The following is a 12,898-nucleotide window of genomic DNA, read 5'->3' as shown; positions in this document are numbered from 1 at the left end:
TTTACGCTTCCGGTCATATCTTCGTAGTGCTTAGGCGAAGCCCTGCTCGGATCACTTCACCATCACCATCACCACGCCGTCGTGCTGACGGAACTCTCCCTCGACACTTTGCTAGATCAAGAGTTCGAGGGATGTCATCGAGCTGAATGTGTGCAGAACTCGGAGGTATCGTACGTTCGGTCCTTGATCGGTCGGAACGAGAAGAAGTTAAACTACATCAACCACGTTGTCAAACGCTTCCGCTTTCGGTCTACGAGGGTACGTAGACACACTCTCCCCCTCTCATTACTATGCATCTCCTAGATAGATCTTGCATGAGCGTAGGAATTTTTTTGAAATTGCATGCTACGTTCCCTAGCAGTATTTGTTCGACCAGTTCATCCTTCTACACAAGTCTGGTTGGGGGGGGTTGTGAGTTAAAACGGAGGATAAACTCCCTTCACCATATTCTCCTCGACAATCGATTCATCAACCGATGTTGATCACTCGTGGTAGATACTTGAAGGCGATCTCCGAACCATTACAGACTCTTCTTCGAGAACCACAATCACTCTTGGTCTGTGAATAAGTTGACACCTAACCATCTAGAGAGTTTGCAGCTCTCAAGAGTAATAGGTGGAGCATACTAAACTTAGATTCCAGTGATGTTGAACCACTATCTAATTCTTCGGCTCTAGGGTTTTTCTCTTGGTGGATTTTAAACTCAAATCGCTCAGATAGTGGGTTGCTCAACAATCTTCTCTGAAATCAAATGGAGCAGCCACCGGACAAAGCCGACGCATGGTGGCTATTTATAGCCACAGCCTTCCCAGATGGGAAATGACCATTTTGGGCACGAGGTCCAACCAATGGCCAACCGACACGTTCACAATGGTCAGATTTTGGAGCAACAGTAACATTACTTGAGGAACAATGCTAACTCCTCGGTCCGAGGCAAATCTCTCGCAGCAAAGAAGATCACAATCTCTTGTTGGCCAGTATTCACTCAGAGCACAAAGAGATTTCTCTCACAGCTTTCATAGGATTTGGGTTTAGCATCAGAGAATCAAAGCTTCGAATGCTACACCCCTCTTAATAGTACGGTGGTCCTATGACTCAATGAAAGAAGAAGAACAATGAACCAAATGCTACATCTTCACTCTGTCTTCATTCTTCTCCGAACACAGTCATATGCTTCGAACAGACATCGAACTAATTGCTTAAACTTCAACAATTTTTAGGGGTCACTCTTGTTAGCTTTATCTTCGATGATAACCTTTGCTGCACAGCAGGGAGATTATCTTCGTCGTTTGCATCAAACTCCTCGATACTTCAGGGACCTGTTACTCTGTGTGCACTAGCAAACACATAAGTCCCACACTGTTTATGTCAACAACCTCCAAAACATAAGGGGACTATCATTGCACCAACAGCTGGCTGCCCAGGGATCGTGCGCTGCCGTTGCTTGCTCCCCACGCGTTGCAGCCCTTCCTCCATCCCTCCCCTCTCTCCCTCTCTCCCTCCCTCCCTCCCTCCCTCTTCCTTCCTCCCTCCTTGTGCAAAGCGCCATTGTCGCCGCTGCCTTTGTCCCCGTGCGACTAACGACAACCCCAAGAGCCTCCACCTCGCCAGGAAGCACTTACGAGATGCCCTCGCCCTCCCAGCTTACTAATTCGACTAGATAAATTCAGGACTAACTGCAACAATGCATCTTCCCCGCCTCCCATCTCAAATTGTCGCCGCTGATTCGACGTCGTTGAAGCTCCCCGACCGACCCCTTACATTCCCCGAGCATCCTGAGGTACCTCGAAAGATGTGAATGTCCTCTACAGAAGGCCTCGTGACCTCGGGTCATCTTCCCCGCGAGCTCCGAGCTCTACCATGGCCGTCGTCATCGAAGTACACACTTCGGTCTTCCCCGAGCCCCAGCGGCGTCGCCATCATGCTCCTAGTCATCTCCTTAGTCTCGCACATCCTGTTAGCCTCTCCCTCTCGCACAATGGCTCGCCCGCTTGCCCGCCCAGAGTCGCCGCGGGAACGGTTTTCGCCGTCAACTCCAGCGATCATATGGCCCGAAGTCACCATATGTGTACGCGGTCGAGCTAAGGCTATCACGTGGTTCCCTCAGCCAGCCTCCCTGCAGCCTCCCGGCGTGCCTCCACCGCAAGATTTGGTCACCGTCGGCAACCCTTGAAGGAATTAGTTTAGGCGCATAGTAGTTTAATTTAATGTAAATGAGAATATGCAGCTGAGCAGTTGACCCACTATTAATTAACACAATTTATTTTAGAAAATAATAATAAGGCAATGACACATGGGCCCTATATCTAGTTTGACTGGTCCTTGCATAATTTTATGTTTTCTTTTTTTGGTGGGGAACATGTAAGTGAGAGTGGGAGGGGTGAAAGAAAGATTTTTCTTTTTCTTTTTTTCTGAGTGGGTCCCACATGTAAGAGAGACATGGAGGCAGGGGCAAAATGTCTAATAATAAACGCCCTGTAGACGATCAAAGCCCTTTGACCGAACGGTAACGGCACGAAATGGCATTTTTATAAGGTGAACTAATGGCAGATGGGCAAATTTGAGCATTGATAATCCCCAAGTGCAGGGAATCATCGTAGCAATTCCCAAATGTGGAAGTGATAAGTATGGAGTGTCGAACCCACAAGGAGCTAAAGGTAAGATCAATATTCTCTCAAGTCCTATCTTCCACTGATACGACTCGACGTACACCGATCATTTCGTTCCAACTAGGAACAAGAAATAAAACTACGTTGTGGGTATGAAGAGGATAACTTTGCATGATATCGGAGAGCTAAAATATAAAAGTAGGTGTTGTTATCATAAAGTTAGAATATATTACTAAATATTATAAATAGCGAGTGTGGAATAATGATGAGTCGGTGTGCAGAATTGTCCTAGGAAATCGTTAACAAGACCGGTGGTTGTCATTGCAATTTCATATGAGGGAGAGGCATAAGCTAACATACTTTATCTTCTTGGATCATATGCACTTATGATTGGAACTCTAGCAAGCATCCGCAACTACTAAAGATTATTAAGGTAAAACTCAACCATGGCATTAAAGCATCAAGTCCCCTTTATCCCATACGCAACAACCCCCTTACTCGGATTTATGCTTCTGTCACTCAAGCAACCCACTATAAGCGAATCATGAACGTATTGCAACACCATATAGCGGGAATCACTCACGCTTGTGCGACACGGAGGGAACAATAGGACAGCACCAAAATAAAACATACAACTCATACCAATCTAGATCATCAATCAACCCAAAGACAAGGGATATCTACTCAAAACATCATAGGATGGCAACACATCATTGGATCATAATATGTGGCATAAAGCACCATGTTCAAGTAGGGATTACAGCGGGGTGCGGGAGAGTGGACCGCGTAAAAGAGATGAGGATGGTGATGTTGATGAAGACGATCACCGCGGCGATGATTCCCCTCCCGATGGCACTCTGGTGCCACCGAGAGAGAGGAGGAGAGGTTCTCCCCCTTGTGCTTCCTCCTCCATGGCATCCCCCCTGGATGGGGAGAGGTTCTCCCTCTGGTCCTTGGCCTTCATGGTGATGATGGCCCCTCCGGGATCCTCCTCCATAGCCTTCGGTGATGATGGGCCCCTCCGGCAGGGTGCCAGAGAGGGCCTAGATTGATTTCTCGTGCCTACAGAGGCTTGCGGCGGCGGAACTTCCGATCTAGGTTATTTATGGAGGTTTGGTCATTTATAGGAGATGTTAGCGTCAAGAACAGGTCAGGGGGGGCCCACGGGAAGTCCATGAGGCACAGGGGTGCGCCCAGGGGGGTGGGCGCGCCCCCCACCCTCGTGGGGTGATACGTCTCCGTCGTATCTATAATTTTTTATTGTTCCATGCCAATATTATTCATCTTTCATATACTTTTGGAAACTTTTCATACTATTTTTGGGACTAACATATCGATCCAGTGCCTGGTGCTAGTTCCTGTTTGTTGCATGTTTTTTTGTTTCACAGAATATCCATATCAAACGGAGTCCAAACGGGATAAAAACTGACGGAGATTTTTTTTGGAATATATGTGATTTTTGGGAAGAAAATCCACGCGAGACGATGCCCGAGGGGGGCACGGGGCAGGGGGGCGTGCCCCTGACCCTCGTGGCCACCCCGTAAGGCGCTTGATGCCCTTCTTTCGCCGCAAGAAAGCTAATATCCGGATAGAGATCGTGTCAAAATTTTAGCCCAATCGGAGTTACGGATCTCCGGGAATATAAGAAACGGTGCAAGGGTAGAATCTGAGAACGCAGAAACAGAGAGAGACAGAGAGAAAGATCCAATCTCGGAGGGGCTCTCGCCCCTCCCACGCCATGGAGTCCATGTACCATAGGGGAAACCCTTCTCCCATCTAGGGAGAAGGTCAAGGAAGAAGAAGAAGGAGGGGGCTCTCTCCCCCTCGCTTCCGGTGGCGCCGGAGTGCCACCGGGGGCCATCATCATCACCGCAATCTTCACCAACAACTTCACCGCCATCATCACCAACTCTTCCCCCCTCTATGCAGTGGTGTAACCTCTCTCTTACCCGATGTAATCTCTACTTAAACATGTTGCTCAACACTATATATTATTTCCCAATGATGTATGGCTATCCTATGATGTTTGAGTAGATCCGTTTTGTCCTATGGGCTATTTGATGATCAAGATTGGTTTGAGTTGCATGTTTTATTATTGGTGCTGTCCTATGGTGCTCTCCGTGTCGCGCAAGCATGAGGGATCCCTGCTGTAGGGTGTTGCAATACGTTCATGATTCGCTTATAGTGGGTTGCGTGAGTGACTGAAACACAAACCCGAGTAAGGGGGTTGTTGCGTATGGGATAAAGAGGACTTGATACTTTAATGCTATGGTTGGGTTTTACCTTAATGATCTTTAGTAGTTGCGGATGCTTGCTGGAGTTCCAATCATAAGTGCATATGATCCAAGTAGAGAAAGTATGTTAGCTTATGCCTCTCCCTCATATGAAACTGCAATAGTGATTACCGGTCTAGTTATCAATTGCCTAGGGACAATAACTTTCTTGTAACAAAAAGCTCTCTACTAAAACTAATTTAGTTGTGTCTTTATCTAAACATCCCCTACTTTTATTTATGTGCTCTTTATTATCTTGCAAACCTATCCAACAACACCTACAAAGTACTTCTAGTTTCATACTTGTACTAGGTAAAGCGAACGTCAAGCGTGCGTAGAGTTGTATCGGTGGTCGATAGAACTTGAGGGAATATTTGTTCTACCTTTCGCTCCTCATTGGGTTCGACACTCTTACTTATCGAAAACTGTTGTGATCCCCTATACTTGTGGGTTATCAAGACCTTTTTCTGGCGCCGTTGCTGGGGACCAATAGCGTGTGGTGAATATTCTCGTGTGTGCTTGTTTGCTTTATCACTAAGTAATTTTTATTTGCTGTTCTTAGTTGTTATGTATCTTTAGTTATGGATATGGAACACGAAATACCAAAATAGGTGTACTTGCTACTGATGGAGATGAGGAACCCCCTAAAACCCTCGATGCTCAATATGTGAAAAATATTATGTACCACTTTAATAATCCTGAGAAAACCTCATTCAATCTGGTAATGGGAGTAACGTTTGATCAACGTGAATACTTTAGGGATTATCTCTTGACACAAAAAGGGAAACTATTATGGGATCAAATTTATATATTGTATTGGTATGCTAGGCAACTATGCTTGAGATATGATTATAATTGTTGCTCTAGGATGAAGGCTCCACACCTTCCCTTTTCATGTGAATTTAATGATAATGAAACCTTAGCTTCTTATGCTAATGGTATATATGATTACTATGATGTGGAACAAATAGAAGAATTTGTTGCTTTTAAGGGTGCTTATGAAATTGAATCTTTGTTTGAAAAGAATGAAGCTTTTGATGATGATGTTTATAGGCTTGAAAATTTAGCTATCCTAAAATATTGCTATGATAATTATGAATATAATTCCTATACTAATGCGCTTATTAAGAAAGTCTCCGCTGTCCAAGAAGAGACTAATATTTTGCGGGAATCTATGGAAGAAGAAGTTGATGAAACTGTGAGCTCATTGGATGAAAAAGATGAGGAGGAGAGCGAAGAACAAAAGGAGGAAGAGCGGATTGATCACCCATGCCCACCTTCTAATGAGAGTAACTCTTCAACTCATACATTGTTTAATTCCCCTTCATGCTTACCGAAGGATGAATGCTATGATAATTGCTATGATCCCTTTGATTCTCTTGAAATATCCCTTTTTGATGATGCTTGCTATGCTTGTGGCCAAGATGCCAATATGAATTATGCTTATGGAGATGAACTTGCTATAGTTCCTTATGTTAAACATGAAATTGTTGCTATTGCACCCACGCATGATAGTCCTATTATCTTTTTGAATTCTCCCAACTACACTATATCGGAGAAGTTTACCCTTATTAAGGATTATATTGATGGGTTGCATTTTACTATTACACATGATGATTTTGATAGATATAATATGCATGTGCTTGCTGCTCCTACTTGCAATTATTATGATAGAGGAACTATATATCCACCTCTCTATGTTTCCCACATGATAAAATTGCAAGAAATTGTTTATACTATGCATTGGCCTTTACTTTGTGTGCATGAATTGTTCTTTTATGACATGCCGATGCATAGGAAGAGAGTTAGACTTCGTTGTTGCATGATATATGTTACTTTGTGCTCACTACTAAATTTTAAATCATTGTTAGTTAAAATTGGCTTTGATATACCTTGGGATCCGGGTGGATCCATTAATTGAGCACTATATGCCTAGCTTAATGGCTTTAAAGAAAGCGCTGCCAGGGAGACAAGCCGGAAGTTTTAGAGAGTCATTTATTTCTGTTGAGTGCTTTCATATAGTTTAAAAACTACAAAAATAAAGAGGGGAACCCAAAACTTTTTCAAAAAGGAAAGTGGAAGTGAGAAAGACAAGCATTATTGAAGTGGGAGAGCTCCTTGAACTTTGTTCATGCTCACGGCAACTTTGTGAATCTTGATTACAGAAACTTTTCAACAAAAATAATTATCCCCTTGTAAAATTCCATTGTATTATAAAAATAATGTGCCAAGGTTTGCCTTTAGGATGTTTACATTTGCTTGATGGTCTGTACGGTGTAGGACAGAAACTTTGGCTGTAGTGCACGATTTGTCATTTTTAGCTGGAACGTCAAATGGTTCTGATTCTTTTTGCACTGTCTTTATATACAATTTTTTTATTTTTCCTAATTTTGGCAGAATTATTCAAGTATCAGAAGTATGGTTAATGTTCACATTATTACAGACTGTTCTGTTTTAGACAGATTCTGTTTTTGATACATAGTTTGCTTGTTTTGATGAAACTATCAAATTTATATCAGTGGATTAAGCCATGGAAAAGCTATATTACAGTAGACACAATGCAAAAACAAAATATGAATTGGTTTGCAACAGTACTTAGAGTAGTGATTTGCTTTATTATACTAACGGATCTTACCGAGTTTTCTGTTGAAGTTTTGTGTGGATGAAGTGTTCGATGATCGAGAAGGTCTCGATGTGAGAAGAAGGAAGAGAGGCAAGAGCTTAAGCTTGGGGATGCCCGAGGCACCCCAAGTAAATGTTCAAGGAGACTCAAGCGTCTAAGCTTGGGGATGCCCCGGAAGGCATCCCCTCTTTCTTCAACAAATATCGGTATGTTTTCAGATTCGTTTCGTTCATGCGATATGTGCAAATCTTGGAGCGTCCTTTGCATCTAGTTTTCATTTTTCTTTTATGCACCATGCTGGTATGAGATAGTCCTTGGTTGATTTATAGAATGCTCTATGCACTTCACTTATATCTTTTGCGTGTGGCTTTATAGAATGCTTCATGTGCTTCACTTATATCATTTGAAGTTTGGATTGCCTGTTTCTCTTTACATAGAAAACCGCCATTTGTAGAATGCTCTTTTGCTTCACTTATACTTGTTAGAGCGCGGGGATATCTTTCGTAGAAAGAATTAAACTCTATTTCTTCATTTATATCTATTTACAGAGATGACAGGAATTGGTTATTCACATGGTTAGTCATAAAATCCTACATAAAACTTGTAGATCACTGAATATGATATGTTTGATTCCTTGCAATAGTTTTGCGATATAAAGATGGTGATACTAGAGTCATGCTAGTGGGTAGTTGTGGATTGTAGAAATACTTGTGTTGAGGTTTGTGATTCCCGTAGCATGCACATATGGTGAACCGTTATGTAACGAAGTCGGAGCATGATTTATTTATTGATTGTCTTCCTTATGAGTGGCGGTCAGGGACGAGCGATGGTCTTTTCCTACCAATCTATCCCCCTAGGAGCATGTGTGTAGTACTCTGCTTCGAGGGCTAATAAACTTTTGCAATAAGTATGTGAGTTCTTTATGACTAATGTTGAGTCCATGAATTATACACACTCTCACCCTTCCACCATTGCTAGCCTCTCTAGTACCATGCAACTTTCGCCGGTACCTTAAACCCACCATATACCTTCCTCAAAACAGCCACCATACCTACCTATCATGGCAACTCCATAGCCATTCCAAAATATATTGCCATGCAACTTCCATCATCATCATATACATGACTTGAGCATTCATTGTCATATTGCTTTGCATGATCGTAAGATAGCTAGCATGATGTTTTCATGGCTTGTCCATTTTTTGATGTCATTGCTACGCTAGATCATTGCACATCCCGGTACATCACCGGAGGCATTCATATAGAGTCATATCTTTGTTCTAGTATCGAGTTGTAATATTGAGTTGTAAGTAAATAAAAGTGTGATGATCATCATTATTAGAGCATTGCCCCAGTGAGGAAAGGATGATGGAGACTATGATTCCCCCACAAGTCGGGATGAGACTCCGGACGAACAAAATAAAAAAAGAGAAAGGCCAAAAAAAGGCCCAAAAAATAAAATAAAAATAAAAAATGAGAGAAAAAGATAGAAGGGGCAATGTTACTATCCTTTTACCACACTTGTGCTTCAAAGTAGCGCCATGTTCTTCATATAGAGAGTCTCTTGAGTTATCACTTTCATATACTAGTGGGAATTTTCATTATAGAACTTGGCTTGTATATTCCGATGATAGGCTTCCTCAAACACCCGAGGTCTTCATGGGCAAGCAAGTTGGATGCACACCCACTTAGTTTTAGTTTGAGCTTTCATACACTTATAGCTCTAGTGCATCTGTTGCATGGCAATCCCTACTCACTCACATTTATATCTATTGATGGGCATCACCATAGCCCATTGATACGCCTAGTTGATGTGAGACTATCTTCTCCTTTTTGTCTTCTCCACAACCACCATTCTATTCCACCTATAGTGCTATGTCCATGGCTCACGCTCATGTATTACGTGAAAGTTGAAAAGGTTTGAGGATGTCAAAAGTATGAAACAATTGCTTGGCTTATCATCGGGATTGTGCATGATGTGAATATTTTGTGTGGTGAAGATGGAGCATAGCCAGACTATATGATTTTGTAGGGATAACTTTCTTTGGCCATGTTATTTTGAAAAGACATGATTGCTTTATTAGTAGGCTTGAAGTATTATTGTTTTATGTCAAATGATAGACTATTGCTTTGAATCACTCGTGTCTTAGTATTCATGCCATGATTAGATACATGATCAAGATTATGCTAGGTAGCATTCCACATCAAAAATTATCCTTTTTATCATTTACCTACTCGAGGACGGGCAGGAATTAAGCTTGGGGATGATGATACGTCTCCGTCGTATCTATAATTTTTTATTGTTTCATGCCAATATTATTCAACTTTCATATACTTTTGGCAATTTTTTATACTATTTTTGAGACTAACATATTGATCCAGTGCCCAGTGTCAGTTCCTGTTTGTTGCATGTTTTTTGTTTCGCAGAATATCCATATCAAACGGAGTCCAAACGGGATAAAAACTGATGGAGATTTTTTTTGGAATATATATGATTTTTGGGAAGAAAAATCCACGCAAGATGATGCCTGAGGGGGACACGAGGCAGGGGAGCCAAGGGGGGCAGGCGCGCCCCTGACCCTCGTGGCCACCCCGTAAGGCGGTTGATGCCCTTCTTTCGCTGCAAGAAAGCTAATATCCGGATAGAGATCGTGTTACAATTTCAGCCCAATCGGAGTTACGGATCTTTGGGAATATAAGAAACGATGAAAGGGTAGAATCTGAGAACGTAGAAACAGAGAGAGACAGGGAGACAGATCCAATCTCAGAGGGGCTCTCGCCCCTCCCATGCCATGGAGGCCATGGACCAGAGGGGAAACCCTTCTCCCATCTAGGGAGAAGGTCAAGGAAGAATAAGAAGGAGGGGGGCTCTCTCCCCCTCGCTTCCGGTGGCGCCGAAGTGCCACCGGGGGCCATCATCATCACTGCAATCTTCACCAACAACTTCACCGCCATCATCATCAACTCTTCCCCCCTATATGCAGCGGTGTAACCTCTCTCTTACCTGCTGTAATCTCTAATTAAACATGGTGCTCAATGCTATATATTATTTCCCAATTATATATGGCTATCCTATGATGTTTGAATAGATCCGTTTTGTCCTATGGGCTATTTGATGATCAAGATTGGTTTGAGTTGCATGTTTTATTATTGGTGTTGTCCTATGGTGCTCTCCGTGTCGCGCAAGTGTGAGGGATCCCGCTGTAGGGTGTTGCAATACGTTCATGATTCGCTTATAGTGGGTTGCGTGAGTGACTGAAACACAAACCCGAGTAAGGGGGTTGTTGCGTATGGGATAAAGAGGACTTGATGCTTTAATGCTATGGTTGGGTTTTACCTTAATGATATTTAGTAGTTGTGGATGCTTGCTAGAGTTCCAATCATAAGTGCATATGATCCAAGTAGAGAAAGTATGTTAGCTTATGCCTCTTCCTCATATGAAACTGCAATAGTGATTACCGGTCTAGTTATCAATTGCCTAGGGACAAATAACTGCAATAGTGATTACCGGTCTAGTTATCAAGTGCATATGATCCAAGTAGAGAATGTCTCGGGAGAAGGTTTATCCTTCGTTGACCGTGAGAGCTTGTGATGGGCTAAGTTGGAACTCCCCTGCAGGGATTTGAACTTTCAAAAGCCGTGCCCGCGGTTATGGGCAAATGAGAATTTGTTAATGTCCGGTTGTAGATAACATGAACCTTAACTTAATTAAAATGAATCAACCGCGTGTGTGACCGTGATGGTCTCTTCTCGACGGAGTCCGGGAAGTGAACACGGTGTTGGAGTAATGTTTGCCGTAGGTTGTTCTATAGTTCTTCGTTCGTGCTTTGCCTTCTCTTCTCGCTCTCTTTTGCGAACAGGTTAGCCATCAGATATGCTAGTCGCTTGCTGCAGCTCCACATATTACCTTGCCTTACCTATAAGCTTAAATAGTCTTGATCGCGAGGGTGCAAGATTGCTGAGTCCCCGTGACTCACAGTTTACTTCCAAACCAGATGCAGGGACCGATGACTCCGTTCCAGATGATGCGCTTGAGCTCAAGTGGGAGTTCGACGAAGACTCACGCCGTTACTATGTGTCTTTCCCTGATGATCAGTAGTGGTGCCCAGTTGGGACGATCGGGACCGTGTCGCATGTTGGGGTTGATCTTTTATTTTGGTACCGTAGTCGGACCATTAGTGTATTGGATGATTGTAATGTTATTTATGTACTTGTGTGACGTGGCAAGTATAAGCCAAACTATGTACCTTCCCCTTTTATCTATTTGCATGGGTTGTTGTGAAGATTACCTTACTTGCGACATTGCTTTCAATGCGGTTATGCCTCTAAGTCGTGCTTCGACACGTAGGAGATATAGCCGCATCGAGGGCGTTACAGTGATTCTCTTGCTCGACTGCTTCACGGAGAGGTCAACATGGACCAAGATATGACGTTCGGTGTGGTTTGAGGGTAGATTAGTTGTGGCAACGACGGTGGCGCCGGCGGCACAGCAGCAACGGAAACGACCGTGGCGGTGGGTGACGGCCATGATGCTACGGCAGCGGCGCTGTTATGGCGGCATGTGAGGCAGACGGACCAAGATCAGGTGACTTGCCTCTTGGCAGTCACCGCGTAACATGCGGGCTCGCATCTGCCACGCATTCATGATCGGAGGGACACCAGCGACCGAAGGCCTGCCCACTTTTTTCTGACGGGGAATGCCTGCCCACTTAGCAACGCACTGGTTGACCATGGTGGAAGAATGATACAGAGTTTGCATGAGAAAACATTTGTTGTACGTGAGAAAATATTCTGAAATAAAATAAATATGTAAATTGTTCTGTCTAGATTTATTTTATGCAGACCCGTTTATGTTCTATATTTTATTTTAATTTTTTTTAATAAATTTATAGTCTGAGAATTGTTTTTCTTACATTGTAATAACTCATATATATCTCAATGGGCGACTTATATAATTATTTCATTGCTTGTCGTCCCAAAACTAGATATTTTTGCAACATTGTGTTAATCACTAATGAAGTTTTGAAATGTCCTGAAATTAACTTTGAGATGGAACTGATAAGCATGCAAATATGGCGCGCCGCGCCCGCCGGGCGAGGCAGCAGACTCATGACGCCCTTGCATATGACAGTGGTCAACATATGCAGCGGACGGAACAAATGCAGGTTCAGAGTTGCACTTGATCTGAACCTGCAAACGCCCTACGTGGCGAGCTAGGCCGTGGGCCTTGTAGCGTGCGTGTGTCGACAGTGGCTGGCCTAGGATGCCAGCTACATATTGTACCCAGACCTCATCGATTAGGCAGGAAGGAAAATATCTGAAGTAAAACTCTCTCCTCGCCTCGCTCCTCACCTGCTCCCTTCTCTCCTCCTCCCCCAAATTCTAGATCGAGAT

The sequence above is a fragment of the Triticum aestivum genome, chromosome 7A, assembly GCF_018294505.1.
Source record: "Triticum aestivum cultivar Chinese Spring chromosome 7A, IWGSC CS RefSeq v2.1, whole genome shotgun sequence".
NCBI classification, from domain to species: domain Eukaryota; kingdom Viridiplantae; phylum Streptophyta; class Magnoliopsida; order Poales; family Poaceae; genus Triticum; species Triticum aestivum.
Note: the sequence above shows the minus strand (reverse complement) of the source record.